The 11,128-nt window shown below is 40.8% G+C and overlaps 4 non-coding genes across 4 annotated transcripts; 2 read left to right on the forward strand and 2 right to left on the reverse strand.

Moving 5' to 3' along the window:
- Positions 1-9,752: 9,752 nt before the first annotated feature.
- Trnaa-agc lies at positions 9,753-9,825 on the reverse strand. Its single transcript has one exon. It is a non-coding gene; the product is annotated as a tRNA-Ala (tRNA).
- Positions 9,826-10,058: 233 nt separating this feature from the next.
- Positions 10,059-10,130, forward strand: Trnap-ugg. Its single transcript has one exon. It is a non-coding gene; the product is annotated as a tRNA-Pro (tRNA).
- Positions 10,131-10,702: 572 nt separating this feature from the next.
- Trnaa-agc lies at positions 10,703-10,775 on the forward strand. Its single transcript has one exon. It is a non-coding gene; the product is annotated as a tRNA-Ala (tRNA).
- A 230-nt stretch (positions 10,776-11,005) lies between these two features.
- Trnaa-agc lies at positions 11,006-11,078 on the reverse strand. Its single transcript has one exon. It is a non-coding gene; the product is annotated as a tRNA-Ala (tRNA).
- Between the last annotated feature and the right edge of the window lie 50 nt (positions 11,079-11,128).

Raw genomic sequence — 11,128 nt, forward strand, 5'->3', positions numbered from 1 at the left:
ACACTGAAATTAAAATAGGTTTCTCACATATATAGGGTTATTAAACCTTATTTTTGAAGTGAATAAGACTGCTTTCCAATAAATCCTTCTGCTTTAAACACCCTTATAAGAAAACAATTTCTATTAAGAGTTGTTGCGGGCTTCAGCAATTTTTCTGCATGCCTCTTCGATCTCTGAACTTTGTGCACCTCTATTGGATTCCTGTTGTTGGGCGCCATATAAACGATTTATTTCCAACGCGGTATTATTGAGGATTGGATGACGCCTGTAGGAAGTGATTGTTGTAGCCCCACGTTGTAGCTGTTGCTACTATGTCGCGCTTGAGGTTCCAGCGAAGATAAATGGCTCACTTAGCCATTCGCAGGGTGGAACAACAAAAACAGCTCCAAAAGGAAAAATCGAAAAGGTACTAGAAAGGGAACATCATCATCATCGTGATAGGTGTGTGCGGTTTAACGCTTCAGGATTGCGTGAAAGGCAGAGGAACGTGCCTTGTTTGGAAGGACTTGACAGTTGACTCGGGGGAGCCTAAGACTGACAAATAAAGGTGACTTTATCGGGGGATTTTCATTGCTGCCTGTTGTTGCTTAGCGTAGAAAACTGATGGTGGCGGATTAGCCAGAGAAAGTTGGGGAGCCTGAGGAAGGTTCCCAAATTTAGCAGTGGGAACCCAAAATGGACGGCGGCTTAAAGATGAGTTATTGGACATACACTATATTTACTTGAAAGTTATATAGAAATTCTTGAATAATGTTAATTTATAACAAAGATCATAGATTACAACAAGTCTTTAAAACTTCTTAGATTTAGCAAGTGGTAGTGAATTTCTTTAAATAACTACAAGTCTAAAAAACTAAGAGCTGTTATAATTATATATAATTATAATTTCTGGCGCAATTCTCTAAAAATCTGCATTTAAATTTAGAAATTCATTTTTTTTTTGTAATTTTTCTGATGTATGATGTAGAAATTCAAAAACTACACCACTTACACTAGCTGAGTAACGGGTATAGCATTCTATCTTGTTTTAAACTAGCTTTCACTATATAGAAAGCAGTACTTCTGTAAAAAATAACCAATTTTCCGATTCTGTAGCACTCTTGAATAGCAATTAGTTATGAATATACCATATTTCTTACCTAATTAAGCCAAGCATGGATCCACTTGCACGACTATCAGCGTTGAGAAGGGATCGTCCTTCCATCCTGAAACCAAAACATAGCTCATCCTTCGCCTCGACCAGGATTGTGCATACACAGACACATAAATCAAACAATAAGTACTCTTTATTATTATTATTTGCACTTTTTGCATACACGAGCACACGGTATTTGCTTAAGCAGCTCCGGCCACAGCCACCAACAAATATATAATGGAGCATACTTCAACTTGGCTTATTGAATAAGTCAGCAGTGAGCAGTCGACAGACGCCACCTCGGGAAACTTCAATAACAACACTCCCCAGCACTCCAAAACTTTCGAGCGACGCCCCGTCGTTTCGAAAATGCCACGCCCCCTCGCACTCAGCGAGACATCCATCCTACCATGCCACCATCCTCCCCAGAGGAAATCTCCAACCGAAACAACATAATTTGCATAAAATTGACGTTAAAGGTTACCAACCAGCCGCAGTAGCAACAGCAGCTACAAACATTTACTTAGGCATCTCCCGGAATTCTTGCTTTTCCGTGTTACTCTATTTTTTCGTTTTGTGGGTGCCCAGAGTGCTCATATTAATAACCTTAAATCAATTCCATTATGCAGGGACCAGGGAAAAACACGCGTTAAATTAATTTTCCTTTATTTGCCGCAAAAGTATGCGAAAAGTGCAGAAAAGGGTTGAACAAATTTCCCACAAATTACATGCGTGTAAAAACGCGCGCGTGTTTTCCCTCGTCATTTTCCTTTTTTTTTTGCATTTTCAGCCGCGGCTGTGTGAGTCACTCATAAACGCATTATTTTGGGGATGTTACAAGGTAGAGTTCCTGAAACTGATATGTATGCGGCACCAAACTCGATTTCCATTATAATTACATCTTTGGTCGTCTCTCCTTGAGCATTTAAACTAATTAATTAGCAAATTTGCAGGCGTTAAAATGTTCGCCGACAGAAAAAGAAAACACACATAAATCTTGTCGCACACCAGGACACCAACCCACACACATGCCACACAGAAATGCCCACGGGGCGTATGTGTTTGTGTGTGTCGAAGGGTAGCAGATTGCTCATACGCCGTGTGGGCTGGCCCAACATTTCCGTTGATGCCAGGCAATTTGAGCGGGGAAACGCCGGCTAACAAGAACGAGCTGTAGAGCAGACAGAACACTCGGAAACTTGCATTTGGCAGTAACTGTTCTAATGGATTAAGAAGCCTTTGATTTAAAATGAAGTTATGCCGAATTCGGTTTAAGTTTATATGAACTGCTGTTATTATGGGCTTTAAGCGTATTCCCAAAATAGCATTTTCGCTTACGCAGTACTTCGCCCGCCCAAATGAAAATTATATTCTGGTGCATCAAATTCTGCTAATTTATTTAGCTAACCGCTGACCCTAGACCTACTCGAAACAAATCCCGAACCCGCAGCTAATTTCGTCTGAAGTCAAGCGTGTAAAGCGATTACCAAAATGGTTTTTTTGCTGGTTGAAACAGCTTTCTGGCCAGCAACAAGGCGATAAGCGGGTATAAAAATAAAGGACAAAATAATAAACCCGCTGACCACGGACCAAAAGTGTTTCGGTTCGCTCAAGAGTGAAAGGCAATGCGATGATAACGCGCTGATAGCACGCAAAAGGGTCCATCCGCTGAATGCACAAAGATACAGATAGAGAAACAGGGCCTAAACGGTTTCTGGGCTCCCAGGGGTCCCAGGGGTGCCATTCCAGCCAATTAGGGGCGGTCAGCAGCCTTTGGCGCCATGCAAATGTCTGGTCCTTGTGCGTGAACAGATTATCAAATTAGCGTAAATGTTATTGGACTCTTTGGGAATCGGATCGCAGACACTTCGAGTCCAACAAACGCACACATGGGGTATTGGGGAAATTTTCAATTTCCTGTCAACTTCTGGTTAGTTGGTACCAAAAGGCGATGGAAAACCCCAAAAGCCTCGCCCGAGACACGATAAAACGCAAATCCCTTACATGATTTAGACGTCCTGGTCTCAACCTTGCCGTTTGTCAGCCATAAAAATAAAACGCTCATACATTTTATTTGTGGGCCAACATATGAAAAACAATTTTATAGAATGTAGAGGAGGGTGGAGTGCCTTAAAGCCAGGGGCTATCAAATGGCCCACAACTTTTCGCAAAGCCGCTTAAATGTTATAGTTACTTGGACCGTAGCTCCTCCATTTCTCTCATCTTCCCCGACATATTTTGACCGGACTGAGGTGCTTAAGTGGTTATGTGAGTGAGTTGCAAATGCTGGGAGCAGCGTGCATCGGTGTTGATAGCAACTGTTATTTAAATACATATTCATTTTTATTGTTTTCCCCAAGGGTACTTTCAAAAAGGGTTAAAATGGTCGAGGAAGTGTGGCACTTGGAGCATGGGTAAGTTTTTTGCTAGCAAAAGTAGTTATCACACAATTTGAATGCTTAACATTTTTTTAAAAGGTATACACAGACTGAGACTATAATTATTTGCATTGTCATAAGTGTTTAGTTGTTTTATTAAATAATATGGGTAGATATTCGAGTAGCTATTTGATTATATAAATAACTATCCTTTTTTCGTTTCTGTAATTTTTGAGCCCAAAAGTATAGCACAGCATAATTAAAACTCAAAAGTCCCTTCTGACAAAACAATTAAAATTAATGTCCCACTATTTGCACAACAGCTGTGCTGCATTTGATATTTTTCTCGCCCAGGCAGCGTCATTCGTCATCCTGCTGGTCAACACTCTTTTTGGCAACTCAAAGTAAAAAAAGGTAAGCACTGCCGCCCTTTTGCCCAACAAAATGCAAATGTTGGTAAACAGAAACCTTTTGTTAGCCACTCGCGACAGCTTCCACCGTTTCGGTGTGACATATGAGTCGAATATGTTGCACGTTCAATATTTGCCAACAATTTTGCAACGTTTCGTCTTGTTTTTTGTACATTTTTTGCGACTGTTCCTCCTGTTTTTTGGACCTTGTCCCAAAACGACAGTTGTAGCCGGCAAACAAAAGCAGGCAGAACAACAGCTCTGTCGAAAAATGTATTAAGCAAATAAAAGTTAAAAGCATTTGATGGACCACACACAAAAGATTCACAGAAGGTATTCGGCATTAAAGAAGTGGCAATTCCCTAAATAAGCGTATTCTCCTTAAGGCAAACTAAATGACCTTCCAGTTATACCTAACGTTTTGCTTAAAATCTAAATAAATCCGTAACTAAAATCTACAAAATAATTACACAATTTAAATGCTAAACATTATACCAGAATGTAGAGAAAAAATGTTACGAAATAATGAAATGTAGTCAATGAAAAAATACAAAGCAAAATGATACCATTTTATTTTGAAATCAGTAACTACTGATCATAACGTGCAAACTTTGAATCCAAGATCAGTTAAAAATCGCATTCCAAATAACCGAAGTACCTCCTTTATTGCCCAGTTCTTTGCAAGCAAATGTGCTGCCAGATATTGGGAACCCCATTCCCCCACATTAGCCCCCCGATGGCCGGCGGGCAACTGCTGAAACTGACCGCCCGAAATGTCTGTTTGTCCTTGCCCCGCCCATGGAAGACCCACCCCACGCCCACCCAACGTCCTTCGGCTCGCTCCTGTTAACGTGTGCTTTGTTTAACGAATCGTGCAAATGCGGGTGGAATCGGAATCGCAGTTCGGAATGGGCTCGATTTGGGGATTGCTGAGGGACCTGGAACTGCAGGCCTGGAAAATGATGAGCAGTTTATTTGGCACGCCGTTTTTTGATATTTTTTAAAGGGCTGTTGCTGCTTGGGCATTTATTTGATTATGCCGAGTGTTTTATTTTTCAATCAAAATGCGGCGCCGCACATTAAATTTTGATTGTTTCTCGGCTACGAAAATCACAGCAAAAAGTTTCGCCCGCAACAACAAGTTATTTTAATGGCTACATAATGGCCCGAACTTCACAGAGACATCCCCTTGATGCCGTCGAAACTTGGGAGCCTTACAATCGCCGGCCAAGGCAAATCGCTTCAGGCATTTGGCCAAAATGATGATAATTAGCCGGCAAAACCAAAAAACCAGCAGGCAAGAAGTAAAAGTCAAATCAAAAACTAAACAAAAGTGCCGAGGAAATTACCGCGACTTCAGTCGAGGTGGTGGAAACGGGTGTCAGTCATGTCCCACTGTGAAAATTAACTTGTAAGGATGGCCGGGGAGCAAACACCTCCGAACTGGAGTCCCGCGAGGATAACGATTTACAATCAGGAGCCAGCAGTGAAGGCGCCAAGCGTCAAAATAAAAACTTTTGCATTTCATGCTCGACTTTGTGGCCCGCGAAGATTTCCTTGAGTGCGATTAAATTGTTTTAATGGTTTTTGTTTCTTGGCAATACCCACCCAGAAAGGGAATGGGACGCTGACTTGGAGAGCCGCTTAAAGTTTTCCCTTCTTAATGGGCCACATTTTGCGGTGGTTATTGGAGAAGGGCAGCTAATTGTGGCAGGAACAGCCAAAGCGTTTAGAAGCGTCAGCCTGGTAAATGTAAGTAAGGTATCAAAGATAAAGGAAATATTTCGGTGATGCAACTATATTAATAGTAAGAAGAATTCTTTGCTTCGATCAAGGATTCTGCTACCGAATTCTGGTAAGGGATTTTAGAACGAGATTCTGTTTCTAGCTTAGTGAATTGGCCACTTTGGCTTAAGAAGTACATTGTCATAGATTTTGTTAATATTAGGCCATTCAAGCAATTGGGCAACAAGAACTCTCAATTAAAAGTATTATTTTCCTGGCATGAAATCTCTGGCAGCCCAAGTTCATTAAAAGCACCCAGAATACTTTCCCCTTTGTGAAGTCATCTTCAGTGGACAGACTGACCATTCACATGCGCGATGCTCCTCAATCTTTCCACCCTTGTGAACAGGACATCGCAGCGCAGCAGGACATTCAGTTGAAGCCACCCTGGCACTTGGCTCTTAATTAAAGTTAAGCCCCAAAGAAAATGCCGGCAAGTGTTGGCGACGCACAACAGAATTAACAATTATGAATTTAACAAGAAATTATAATGCAGGCAAGGCCAAATTAGATTTTTATTGTTTAGAGCGGAATTATGCAAATGTGGCAAAGACAAAGGCAATTAACATCAGCCGGAAAAAAGAAATGAAGAAGACCGACTAAATAATGACTGTTCTTGGGCAACCGTGCGTATGAGTAATCTACTCATCATCATCATCATCATAATCATCATCTCTGGCATAGCCACCGTCTTGGTCTTGCGGTTAGCCTGGCTTGAGGTTTTGTCAACCTTTTCGAGCAGCTGGTCAAAGTTTTTGCCACCGCCTGGAATTATTCATGGGCCAATGCCAGGACCAACAGGACCAACAGGACCAACAGGACCAGGACACGAAGGCACGCCTCGGGCGTGTAGCAAACTAATTACCCCCAACCCAAGGATATGTGGCGCCCCCTCTGCAAGGACTCCGTCCCGTGTGTTTGTTTGTTTGCTTGTTTGAGACATGTGTGCCTTGTCTGCTCGCCTTTTAATAGTTTCATAAGCTCCGTTTAAGATTCGCCGACACATGTCCCATGGAATGGTAGAGGTTCGCATACATTATACCCGATCCCGGCGAGCGACAAAGAAACATTTACATTGACATAAATTGATATCAGACCGTTTACGTCTTCATTGAGATAACACAGCAGACGGATAGTGGGCGGCAGGGGCGTGCCATTAATTGACATATTTATGAGGGTATCCTTATGGCCGTGATTTGATTAAGGCGTTGAGTGTTGGGTCTGCCGGAGAGAAGGTAATGTCCTGGACGGAGATTGACTTGATTCGGCGGTAGGAGTTTGGCCATAGCCTCAGTCTGAATGACTTTATTGAGCTGGTTGGGAGTTGGCTTTTCCAGAATATATCTTTTATTATGTATGCGAGGTCGATTTGCTCAATGGGCATGCATTCTTAAAGTTTCTACCAGGGTAAATCCCTTCTATTGATATTTGTCAAGCCCCATAAAGCATGATCCCCAAAGAGCTATAATAATTGCCCTGAGTGGAGACGTTATTAAACTAATAATTTACATGGACACACATTGTCGTTAAAAACAATTTCGTGCTCATAAACATTAAGCCATGGAGATTTATAAGCAGGCTGGGGGCTTCCTCTCCCAAAAAACCTGGTCATAAACATATTTAAAGCGATAAAAAGGTCAGAACCCCATTCCTATCCCCATTCTTCTAACTGCTGTTCAGCTCGACGTAAGTAAACTTATTGAATGTCTAAGTTTAGCTTTTCCGTTTGTTGACCGCCTTCTGCTTGTTTTCATTTCATTTTTATGACAACGTTTAGAAATTTGTTGTACATTTTCCCGTTGCTGCTGTTTGTCTTTCCACTGCCGCCTTTTGGCCACATTTAGCCGAATCCTCGACCCCCGATTCCCTGTATTGACATTTGATCTTTATGTTGGCCCTGTTGGATGCTCGTGTGTCGCTTTGTTTGTCTGCAGGCATCTTTTTATGACTCGAGTGTGTTTGCCTTTTGGCTTTTGTGCATGCCATAAAAAGCGGCGACAAGAAAAAGCGTCTTCTGGCCAGGATTCCGGGTGTGGGTGCCACCAATATGAGGTCATCTGTTATGAACGCCTTCGACTGACTTGAGAAGCCCTTGGGCAAATAGAACTTGGGGTCGCGGCAGGCTGGCTAAAGATGCCAACTCCCAATGAGTTTCACTGCGAAAATACACGCTTATCGGTACAATGAAATGTTGACTATCTTCCTTATAAGTTTTTGGTTCCACAGCATCCAGTAAATACGATTGTGCGAACAAACTATGTAAATACTTTTCAAGCTTAATAAAATATTGCATATACATATGTACTTCTTCAACATTTGTTCAAAACGCCGTTTTCAATTAATATGAAATCAGGCATTAAAATTGAATTAGCAAACGGAAACTGAGAACAAATGTTTTCTCGGTCTGCCTGGTTTTGGCCGGGGTGAAAACTTGGCAGCAACTTTGGCCAATTAGAAAATTATGTTGTTCTGCGTACAAGGACAATATGTTGCCCACTTTGGCAGCGTCTTGAGACGTCGCCCGAGACGCTAAAATGGAACCCGCATCCTGGAATAGTAAATATTGTATAGTCATTTTGGTGAGCGAAGCGCTAATTTTGTATGTTAGCCGGCGGCCAAAACCTGGCAAAAGTTCAGCCAACAAACAAAAGCGATAATTACAAGAAAACAAGCCGAGGACCAGGAGGATTGGCTGGAGTTGGGTTCTGGATGCCAGGACGACTTGCTGTCGGAACTTTCTTTGCATTGGTTTTGTGTGCGAACGAATGCAAATAATTTTACAAAAATTAAAAGCAGAAGCCAACAACTCTTTTGACTTGCACACAGCTGCCTTATTTATATTTGATATATTTACACAGAAAAATATTTGTGACAATATTCATTTATGTCTGTACATTTATTTTCTGGGAAAACAAGTCAATTTGTTAAATAACAACAAATTTTAGCTTGGCACGATTAAAAAACAAACTATTATAAGTTTCAGTATCGCTGATAAACTCTAAAAAATGTCAATTCTTTTGAGATGAATTTAATACAAAAATTCATTCATATACAAAAATGCCACATTACACAGAATTAAATATTTTTCACAAAATTTAGCAAACAATTTTTTTTTGTGTGGGCCAAGTTCGATGGACAGAAAGGGTTCGCAGTTTATGTGGCTGTCTAACGGCATTTAACCTACGCCACTATAATTCACGCCGTTCCTCGACGTTGCCGGCATTTAAATGCAGCGTGCGCGGAACCTTCCTCCACGCAACCAGAAATCCAGAAATCCAGGATCATCGTCCCGGGAGTCCCACGATAAGCCAAACATGATTTTACGACAATGTTATTACCATCAGCGGTGGCAGTCTGAACAGCAGCTAAGCGTTCCCAGCAGTCGGGGGAATCCAACGGCAGCCTTCCTCCGGATTTTCCATGTGTTTGTATTGTGTTTGTTGAGTTAAAATCAGAATGGGGGATGGCGAAGGGGCTAGACCCTGGGGTTACACGGATGATGCCGACGTCGCCGTGATTGTTTAAAGTTATGAATAATTAAATATTTGTGCAGGTTACGGGAGTTGGCAACCCTCGAACTTTGTCCTGGGCGTTTCGTCCATTACCCTGATGGATGCGATGGACCTGCAGGGAAGAAAATTTCAACAGAAATACTTGATCAATAAAATGCATAAATAAGTTCCCGAATTGAGTGCAATTTCAAAACAAACTCTGAAATATTTAATAAAAAGCGTTTTTGTGCTGTGTAGAATTACTTTACTGCTAGATCGACAAGCGTAAAGAATGCTCACGCACATGATTCGGAAATATTTTTAAAGTCGATTCAGAAATGTTACCAGTTTCAACTTGAGTCTTAAGAATGAAACATGAACCCTTGCTGTATTTTTTGCTCTGATGGGACTAAGCCAAGCTTATTACCTCGGCAATCAGGCAGATCTTTAAGCAAACGAAATTAAATAAATCGGTATACAAATCAAATGCATCTTCATTCAATAATTTGCTTATTATTTTTTTAATAATAATCATGCAAAAAAACCGTTTTACTGGAGATGCGGGGCATCGATCCCCGTACCTCTCACATGCTAAGCGAGCGCTCTACCATCTGAGCTACATCCCCTCTTAGTCCGCCCTCCGCGGAAAGGCGTGTGAAAAATGGCCCACCGTCCACCTAGTCATTGATAGACAGGCTAATTATGCTGGTCACCTTGTTTCAAATGCGGCCAGAAAGATAACAAAAGACATTAAACAAGTTTTCTGCATTGGAAATTAAAATACCACTATCTAGTCTATTTTAAGCTTGGGCCGGCGATTTTCTCTCGTTTGGGCTATTTGGCCATTCTGAAATTAATAGGCTCAATGGTCTAGGGGTATGATTCTCGCTTTGGGTGCGAGAGGTCCCGGGTTCAAATCCCGGTTGAGCCCGATTTATTTCTTTTGCTTCTTTATTCTTAATTTACTACTTTTCAATTAAAAATAACTATCATTCTTGACTCCGTTATCTTATTCTTCCATGGCGTCTTCTTTCATTTAATTCTATAAAATACATCCTTTTAAGAAATTGGCTAAGAAAAATAGACCTACATATATTTTAAATGGTTACATAATATTGATTGCAATGATATAAAAAACACATACCCTTTTACCTGTAGAGTACCATGATGTTATAAAATCTAGTTTGAAATAGTTTCTTCAACCAGTTTTTTTACTTACGTTTGAAAGCGTCACGCCGGCCCAGAAACTGACCTGATCAGTTACATAAATATACGGAGCCACTTTCATAAAAGGTAGAAAACGAAATCGAATTGATTTCGAAACAGCTTGTCTTTGAATTGTAATCTTTGAGTGCTTTTTACGTGATATGTTCAGTAAACTAAAAGCTATGATCATGGTCATGAATAGTAAGCAGCTAGTCCATTTGTATAAACAGCTCATTCATTTAGCCATAGTTACCAACCTTAATTTGTTGAAGAACCTATAATCAAGTACCGTTATATGGGGATGTAGCTCAGATGGTAGAGCGCTCGCTTAGCATGTGAGAGGTACGGGGATCGATGCCCCGCATCTCCAAGGATATTTCTTTTTTTCGTATTGTGGCACATATTATGAATAACTTTATATTTTTTGCCAAGTTTTTCATAATTTCCCAATTACGCTGTTCAATTGAAATCGACTATATTGTAGTTTAATATTGTCAATATATTTGTAGCTTTTTTCTTTTATCATTAAATAAAAATATTGAACACACATTAATTAAATACATTTTTTCTAGTTACGGAAAAAAAAATACCTTTAAGACTTGGAGATGCGGGGCATCGATCCCCGTACCTCTCACATGCTAAGCGAGCGCTCTACCATCTGAGCTACATCCCCGAGTGATCGCGGTTCGCCGAAAACACTAGTGATTCTACTGCATTGGAACG

Source organism: Drosophila erecta, unplaced genomic scaffold (assembly GCF_003286155.1).
Source record: "Drosophila erecta strain 14021-0224.00,06,07 unplaced genomic scaffold, DereRS2 tig00000000-arrow-pilon, whole genome shotgun sequence".
In the NCBI taxonomy this organism is placed as follows: Eukaryota; Metazoa; Arthropoda; class Insecta; order Diptera; family Drosophilidae; genus Drosophila; species Drosophila erecta.